At 45.2% G+C, this 9,692-nt stretch overlaps 1 protein-coding gene across 1 annotated transcript in view; it reads left to right on the top strand.

Annotated features, from left to right (window-relative positions):
* LOC108552789 (uncharacterized) overlaps window positions 1-9,692 on the top strand; it is a 101,509-nt gene that overhangs the window by 55,450 nt on the left and 36,367 nt on the right. The window lies entirely within an intron of this gene.

The raw sequence follows: 9,692 nt of genomic DNA, 5'->3' as shown, positions 1-9,692 counted from the left end.
GAAAGAGTTTGTAGGAGAAATTTCGATGATTGTAGCAGTATCTTTCGATGCATTAGGCGAGCTAGATAATTTCAACGATTTCTTCAAAATGATTACCACGTTTTAACCCTAATCGGATGCTAGCTTTTCATAAATGATTCTCTCTAGGTTGTCGTCAACTTCGATAAATATACAAAAAATTTTCGCCTTGTCAACCCCCACGTGACGTACGACCGCAATGACAAGGGTTAAACACAAGGGTTGAGCAAATTTTCTCTAAATTTCAATAAATTCATCTACGAGTTTGGTTCTTGTAATCTCAGTTTCCTCGTCTCAAGCGACCACGAATTGTATCGCTATATATATCTCCAGACTCTGTCACCAACCCTAGATATTCCTAGATACCCTTTGAATACCCCAAAAGAAGAACATGACGAGAAATAAATTCTTTTTCGGAAACGAAGCTTCAATTCGTTCAAGAATTCGAAAGCACATTAGTAACATCTTCCAAATCCATGAACTAACTAAGAACCTATCACGAGACGTCACTCAAAGGAATTCTTCACTCTAAACAGAGTGCTTCCGGCGTCACCTAATCGGTATTCGCACGAACGCCTCAAACGCGAGATATGAGCCCGGGAAGAAAAATCGCGTTGGGACATGGCAGACATTTTTGTCTCTTCGCGTTCGGTTTCTTCTTATCAAGATCCTGCAGGACGATAGGTGTAGGGTACCTAGCGCTTCCGGAGGGAAGGATCTCCGGTTAGGGTCGGGTCCGTTAGGGCGCGATAAACGCACGATTCGCCGTTCAATTTCGAGTCGCCAAGTCCTGTCGAGACACTCCGCTCGTGTTCTTCCTTTTTTCACTTATCCCGACCCTGGAATTCAATCTTGCCCGTAGCCTCGATCCCGTCCAAATCACCGGGTAACGTCCTACTCGTCCGTGAAATCTGAACGATCTCTCGCGCCAGGCCCTTTTGCAACACGCATTTGCATCTGTTAATTACGATAATTCGTGAAATTATGAAGAATATTCAGCAACTGGTAATGGAAAAAAATCAGCTCGCGGATTATTCCGCGCTCGGTGATAGGCCACAGTCGTAGCTCGCGGAATATTCCGCGCTCGGTGATAGGCGACTGTCGTGGCTCGCGGAATATTCCGCGCTTGGATGCAAATGGGTTAATATTAACCACTTGCGCTACCAATAAACTCACAGACGCGTGTGCCAGAATGGTCTAGTGTTTCTGTGACAATTGCCTGACGACGTGTATATCACGTCGTTAGCGATTCTGCGACAAAAACATTACGACGTGCGTGACACGTTTTTCCAGTGCAAGTGGTTAATATATCAAATTTAATGTAATGTAACAGTATGCGAAGTATCGAAGTCAATTAATTCTACAATGCTATTATTATGCAATTCTTTATTTACTGCTCAAAAAGGTATTGTCAGTTTTTTAGTAGAGAATCTTCGATTTTCTATTCTTCTCTAGCCAAAAAATCATCTAGTGCAAAGGATTAATTACGGTAATTCGTGGAATTTTTGTATCTTTTCGAGATTTTTGAGACAATCGTCGTGAGAAATGATATGTAAGCGAGTGTCGAAGTGGATATTATTTTTTTTTTCTTTTTTAAGATGCTGACGTTTAAAGTTTGGAGTTTTGATTCCCTTTTTCATAGTAATCGATCAAATATCGAGGTTTGCGTTTTTCCACGCAACCACGGGATCGTCGATCTCTCACGGACCGCGAAGATTAATGTGGATTAGTATAGGATGATTGGTCGGAATTTTGTATTCGATGGAAACAACGACGCGGACTATGAAGAGAAAATTTGCGGAAGCTATTTGGTAGAGTTATAGGGGATTAATAAATCAACGATCGTGCGTCGGTTGTTATAAGCGACGTATATCTCGGCTGGAGGAGTTCGCGATGAATTAGGCAGGGAAAGTGTAGAAGTCGCGAAGCCCGAATATGTTCTATGGAATTATTTGCAGAACGCGCGGAAACAAATAGCAACGATCGCACAAAAGACTGCCGATATATACTCGAAATTAATCAAAGCCACGATCCGGAGTTGTCACGGATCTAGGTAACAAAGGAATTTAACACCGTTTGTTCGTTGCCGTTCGAGATTCGGGAACGAGATTCCAGGTGAAAACGAAAAATCGCGAAATTTTGAAAATAATTTCCGTAATAATTCGAGTAACACGCGCGTGTAAAATTTCGCGGTATAGGAACAGGTTTTGCCTTCTAATTATGGCGAGCATGTACTACTGAACATCGTTAAATTAGCTCCGGAAAATAATTTTTCACACGGAGAAGTACAACTTCGCGAATAATTCAAAATTCGTTGTCCGCGTTGAGGTAAAAGCTCGTTCGAAACGAATCGTGTTCCAAGAAGTAAGGTAAATCGTATTCAAAGCGTTTTCTTCTTTCCTCGTTGTGGAATCATAGAACCTTTCGAAACTATTTATCGCGAATTCTGCGAGGACAATTCGAAGATATTCTGAATCCTCGAACGAGCGGGAAATTGTTGAGGCGTGCCGATAAAAAAGACAACTTCCGGTCGCAATTTCACGAGCGTGCAAAGAAGGACGCTGGTGGTTGGTGGCGGAAAAGCGTTGAACGTAACGTCGGGGCACGGAATATCTTCTTACCGAAACCGGCGAAAAGCACGTACTCCGGTAAACGCTCTAATAATTCACCATCCCTCTGCGTTCCCTTTTGGTCAGGGTCCAACAAGAAAATCGGGGACGAGCTGGCTGGAATTACGCCGGTTACGTCGCTCGTTCGTTATTAATAATAAACCGGTGGGAGGACTCGCGTTCCGCGTCGCGAAACCTCCGAACGTCGTGGCTCGTTACATGGCGTTTTCGCCATCTCGTTGAAGAGAGAAAGGTGGGTTGAGTTATTCGTCTCGCAAAGTAAATCGCAAATGAAGCTTAATAAGCCGCTCGTCGATGCGAAAACGTGGCTTCTGGAAATTGCGGCTGGATCGTCGGTTCTTCGATGCTAGGGTGAAGAATTGCGCGGTTATTTCCGGTTCTCAGAGAACACGTATTTTTGGGGTGGTGGTCGCGATAGTGGTTGTCTTGATGGCATTCGTCGTTGTGACAGTCGACGCGATGATATTTCACGCAATGGTAGTTGGAGCGATAGTAATCGACGCAGTAGTAGTGGATGCGATAGCAATCGATGCAGTAGTAGTGGATGTGATGGTAATTGAAGCAATGGTGGTCGTCGCCATGGTAGTTGGAGCGATAGTAGTCAACGCAGTAGTAGTCGATGCTATGGTAGTTGAAGCGAAAGTAATCGTCGCTATGGTAGTTGGAGCGATGGTAGTTGACGGGACAGTAATTGAAACGATGGTGGTCACGGCGATGGTAATCGATGCGATGGTAATTAACGTGATGGTAGTCGGCGAGACAGTAGTTGAAACGATGGTGGTCGTCGCTATGGTAGCCGACGCGATGGTAACCAACGCGACAGTAGTCCACGCGATGGTAATTGTGGTCGTCGCCATGGTAGTTGGAGCGATAGTAGTCAACGCAGTAGTAGTCGATGCGATATGGCAGTTGAAGCGATAGTAATTGTCGCTATTGTAATCGACGCGCTGAGTAGTTAGAGCGATGGTAATCGTGGCGATGATAGTTGGAGCGATGGTAATCGTGGCGATGATAGTTGGAGCGATGGTAATCGTGGCGATGATAGTTGGAGCGATGGTAATCGTGGCGATAATAGTTGGAGCGATGGTAATCGTGGCGATGGTAGTTGGAGCGATGGTAATTGTGGCGATGATAGTTGGAGCGATGGTAATCGTGGCGATGGTAGTTGAAGCTATGGTAATCAACGCGATGGTAGTTGGAGCGATGGTAATCGACGCGGTGGTAGTCGACGAGACAGTAGTTGAAACGATAGTGGTCGCCGCGACGGTAGCCAACGCGATGGCAATTGAAGCAATGGTAGTCGTCGCGACGGTACTTGTAGCGAGGGTGGTCGACGCAGTGGTAATGGAGGCGATAGTAAGTAGCCGATGCAATAGCATTTCTCACGACGTCGATCCATCCTAGCAACGGCGTTAGTCGCCTGACGATCGTTAGAATGGCAGCGATCGCGATGGCAACGATGGCGAAAGCACTTGGCCCGTTAGCGAACGTCGCAACGGCATTGGTCGCGGAGAAAACGCGAGTCAAAGGAGAAAGCAAACTTGGGAGGGAAGGTTGTTCGCGCGTGAATCGTGGAGATCGGAGGTTGCAGCGGGCCGTTTTGCGCGCGGCTGAAAGAGCACGGGGCGGCAGAGGTCGGTGAGCGTCGAACGTCCGCCTCGATGCGCATTCCGGCCCGTCCGCAACTCGGCGGAAGTAGTTATACCTTGTCCGGGAACGTCGTCGCGAGATCCTTGATAGAAAGGTCTCGTGCTCGTTCGAATCGAAAACGAACGTCTACCGCATAGGGAAGTTGGGCTAAGTCCGGAGCGAGTTCAACAGTTTGGAAATAAGTAACCGAGTTTCTCTGCGGGACCAACGGAGTTGCGATTGGAAAATGCCTCGTTTTCGACGTGCACCGAGCTTCCGGTGTATTGTCGGATACGCGAGTCGCCTCTGATGCTGGTTAACGTTGGGCGGTGGGTCGCGAGTGCATCGAGCCGAGAGTAAGGAGTTTGGAATTATAGAATACTCGGAATAGCAGATGAGGAGTACCGGTCTTCCTTCGGTGCCCGCCTTGGACATGGAATTTTTACCATTTCTATCATCTAGAATAATCTTCGCGATGCACATCGGGTCATGTCATTCTCGATTTTTCCGCTACAACTTTTGTCATAAAATTTCGACTCTGCTTTCTCCACTCTAGACATCTTCCTGAGTTTTTATTTTAGATTTCTTCCAATTTTTTCCACTTTCAATCAAATTAATAACTTGACTTCCCTAAACGATATCCTATGGGATTTATATAATCATCGTTCGTAACGTTATTCCGTATGAGACTTCGCGTATCGAACACGCGAGCGACTAGGGGAACCTACGAGAACCCACGGGAACCTACGAGTACTCGCTTCGTTTCTACTTTTACGAGTATCCAAAATTTACTACCCTTTTCGTCACTCAACCGGTTCTTCCTACGGTTGTAAGACTGTCGGTTAACACCAGGTCGGTTACGTGAAAACCCGGCACACGTGCCCTCGACGAAGAGCGTTGCCACCGATGGCGAAAGGACGGAAAGATGGATCGCGTGTGTAGACGGGGCACGGCGGACGAAAAGGCATTCGAATCTGTCTTGCGAGCGCCGGCAGAAAGCGTCAAGCTTTGACAGGGGCGGGATCGTTTCAGTTGAAAATGTACGACAAGCCGTACACAGGATCGAAGCGACCGACCCTTTCGCCTCGTCGCCTGCATTTTGCACGTTCATCGCGCCACGTACCGGCTCCTATTGAAATAACCGTGCATCAGCCTGCTTACACGGCGATATGGGATGCCATTGAAACTTATGCGGCACGGAAAGATTATCGGAAAACCGTTTGTTCCGCGCGAGGAGGGCGAGACGAGATACGCTTTTATGGCTGACAATTCCGATCCAGCTTTGTTTGTTCGATTGCTCGGAAATGTACAAGATGTCGACGAATTACCACTGCGGCACAAAGATGGTAATTTTGCGTCACGGTATAACTTGGAAACATAGATCCACGATATTTTTGCACGAAGTTTCGTTTTGGGTGAGACGATTATAGCAAGCTGATAGGAATAGTTGCCTAGGATAGATCAAATCGAGGATAGACCAAATTGTTGGCGATGAATGAACATCATACTGTTAGGGATATCCGCCTATCTTGATAATGCAGCTTGACCTGCACAGCTTCTTATCGACCAAGGTTCACATGATCAACTATACCTAATTCTACCTCGAAGAGGAAGTAAAAACATCGTGGAGGGTAAGAGAGGAGATGACTGGGTTAATAGCTCTAACTTTCGCTGGCTGATTGTACTTTTACCTTCTTAAAACTGTCTACACTAAACTGTCGCATCGAACTCTACATAAAGGTGTCCCTTCTACGTCTTGGTTTGCTCTTTTTAAAGGACAGCCTGCTTTATCTCTCAATGGGTTGTCACTTCCTTTTGGACTCTGGTTATGGCAGCCACGTGCTCCTCACTCGCCACTCTAACCGGTGTCCACTTGCTCTTACAATCGTGTTAATAATATCAGTAAATCCCAGGTGATCCCTGCCCTTACATCTCGCTCAGTTTCCCTCTAATCGACGCTATACACAAAGGAGACCTAATTCGTTAACTTAAGAAGAACCTTCTTTTCATATCTTCAAACTCAACTCCTATTTCTCTCGAATAAAACACTCTACACGTGTCCCATCTCTTCGACATTTAACTTCGATGTTCAAACACGATCTCACGAAACACTGTCTCTTTCAAAACGTTCTTCATCCCGAACTTGATCATTTGTTTCCCCTATTGGTCAGTGCAGACCTCATCCATGAGGATTGCGCCCTAGGAACGTCAAAAGTCTAAGTGCCTAATCGACGTTCAATGATACTGGATTAATAATCAACCAACAGTCCAGACAATTTGACTCGATTAGACATCAAGGAAGGAGAAACAAGCGGAAAAATGCAACTGGGATACTGGCTAATGAGAGCACATTGGACCACTCGACGCGCCATAGTATACCGTTTCGTCCACGCGTGCTCTCTCGTTCCCTCCTTTGCCTCCATTTTCCCATTCTCACCCCGCTGTTCTATTTACTACCCTTGCCGGACCTCCACCCCGTTGTTAATGTATACCTGAGTACCGCGACGGTGTTTTCGCGCGCTCGATCTACGAAGCCACGGGAATTTACGGGCGAGTGTGAATTAAGAGGCCGGAAAAATGGACGTCGCAAATTTGTCGAGCAACCGGTGTCTGTTCCAAGAGTCTCTTCGCGTATGTATAGGCCCCAGAGAGGACGTAACTCGGGGACAGTCGATATTTAAGCGTTCCAGCTTGCGGATGCGATGGTTAGGTTTAATCTCTCGAGCTATAAATACGCGTTAGGCTCTTGGTGTACCTCGAGGCTCGAAAACAAGAAGCAGCTTCGTGGTAGGATTCTCTGACCAGACGCAAGAAGACTCTGGTCTCGTGTGTACCAAGTGACAACCTTTGACACTGACCACTGTCACGTTTTAACACTGGGACTGCCAAAGATGACTCGTGTCAGATTTTTTAATTTCGCCACCTTTGACGAGGTTTATAGTAAGGAGGCGTGGCTCGGGGGACCGAAGGGGTACAGGTTAACCCTTTGCACTCGGCGATTTTTTCGTTACAGAAAAATAGTAATTCAAAGCCTTTCTTTTATAAGGTCGACGATATTTTTAAAACGGCAAATTAAGACGTAGAATTGTTTTACTTCGACATTCCACGCACCGTTGGGTAATTTTAAATTTGATATATTGATTAACATCGATCTTTAGAGTCTAATTAAATGGCGTCTGGGAGTCGCCTCTCGAGTGCAAATGGTTAAAATGAAAGAAATTTTGTTTTGTCTCATAACTATCGAGGTCCACTGCAAGCACAAAGCCATCCATCTGTCGTTGCTTGGACTTGATTGTCAGCGGTTTTCTTACAATAGTAATTTCATTTAAATAAGATTTGTCATTTCCGCTATACTGCTGTGATTAATATCGATTACGTGCAATATTATTATTATTATTATTATGTTACGTACACTGAGTACACGTTACAAGTTGGTAGTTCTGGTTCTAGTGTTAAGTCATGGATGTTAAATCAATTTTAACCCTCCAAATTTCAGTTATTCCTATTTATTCCATAACTTTCCAGTTATTTCGCTGTATATTTCCGATTTGGTATAGTTAAACCTAAATTTCCTTTCGTTTCCAAGAGGGAGTATAATTGCTGTTTAACTCGAATTATGGCGATCAGTTAAGATGCAAGGACGATCGACTAGGGTTTAAACGAGTCTGCCAATGTTTTCTCACCGGCGTCGTTCCATTAAAAAATTTTCTGCTCGAGGAGCTTCTCTTTCTGCTCGATCGGTGTCGCGCGTTGTTTGCGTAAGAAGCTTTCAGCGATAAATAAACCTGCGCGATAATCGAGCAACGGAATCCCAGCGGATGCAGTCGCTTGCTAAGCGAGATCGAATCCGGAATTTTCGGTCGTCGCGAGTCTTTCCTTCGACTCGCGGTTCAGACGAAGAAAGACCTGAGAAAGCTTATTCCCCGGATACTCTATCTCCTGATGGCCGGGACTCGCGCGAGGCTTCCTTTCCGCGCCACCTAACCCCGTGCATTCGCAATCGTCGGCAATCCCGACTCGTACCTGGACAATTCGCCTAATGGACCGTCGCTCTGTCGAAATTCCACGAGATCTTTTTATAATCCGGGTTGCTTCAACCTTCTCGCAGTCCTCTTCGTTAATTTCGCCAGGCGAAATACGGGAGGGATGCAGATGGTGTCAGCTCTTTGCTGTCCTATGACAGGGGTTGGACTTGATGTTCCTTTTCAGACAATTCTTCGTGATTTTTGCACGCGAGGTATACTTAGGATCGTCACCGATTTAGTATACTAATCGCGACATTTTGCAGAAATATATTCAAATATAACGTATGCGTGTGGATGTGTGTGTGTATTTACGTCTAGAATTGGTCACCGGTTGTCTAACGTGTCCTCAGTCGTCGTATAGCAGTCATCGTGTAACAGTCGTCATTATAAGAGCAATTATAAAGTTTACAAGTATAATAGGCAGATTACATTGCTTATCCCTGCAATATTTGATCCTCGCCGATACTAAAGACCCAGTAGTCTTTAGCAGTATAGGCATTCGCGTCTTGATTCAATTCTACAAAAATACGTCGACGTGGATACGATGTCGATTAAAGTTATTTAAAAATGGAACCAAATTTCGAGTAGTATTCTTTAATAGGATCTTGACAGAGAACTAATTACGGTGAAACGTCAGATGCGACTGGGCCCGCAGAGATTTAAGGCTGGAGGGTGTCAAGATATTTCGTGTTTTGAAAAGAATTTTATTTTCCTCTTGAGATCTTCATTTTTACGATTCCCATTTTATTGGGTGAAAAACTCGGTCGCATCGAGGTTTCTCTGACTTGGACCGGAAGTCGATATATTCCTGACATGTCAATAATCAATAATCAATCTCAAAATTTTTCTTAATTCGCTACCAACTTTATACGACCTCGATACGACATAATAAGAAACCCATCGTTCCTATCAAATCTCGTAGTGGTCCTGTTTGCTCTGTAAGTTACAGAATTTCGACTGGAATCATTGACGAGGTCCTCGCTGCGTCTTCCGTCGTCGACTTCGTATCCGAGCCAGCCTAAATTCAATTTCGTCTAGTACCGCGCAGAATTTCCTTTCGGTTCCGATAACATCGTCTGTGTTGAAATCCAAAATAACGAGAGAACGGAATCTTTTTCTCGTGGAAGCCGGCTTGATTGACTCGTTTAATGGGAACGACGAATGGCCGGGTTCGTTAAGGACCAGCTGTGCGTCGATTAGACTAATTAATCCGTAAATATTCTCCGTGTACTCTGCACATGTCCGACGTTAAACTTTCTATTCCACTTATTTTCCACTTTGTCGTTCGTCCTGGAAATTACTGGAAAAATCGATACTTCGTCGCGTTACGTGATCGAGGTCGTTTCCGCAAAAGGGCTCGTAAGCTGAAATAGATAGTCGTGTAAATCGG

The sequence above is a fragment of the Eufriesea mexicana genome, unplaced genomic scaffold (assembly GCF_001483705.2).
Source record: "Eufriesea mexicana isolate 0111107269 unplaced genomic scaffold, ASM148370v2 scaffold8090, whole genome shotgun sequence".
Lineage (NCBI taxonomy): Eukaryota > Metazoa > Arthropoda > Insecta > Hymenoptera > Apidae > Eufriesea > Eufriesea mexicana.
Note: the sequence above shows the minus strand (reverse complement) of the source record. Positions and strands in the feature narration are given on the sequence as shown.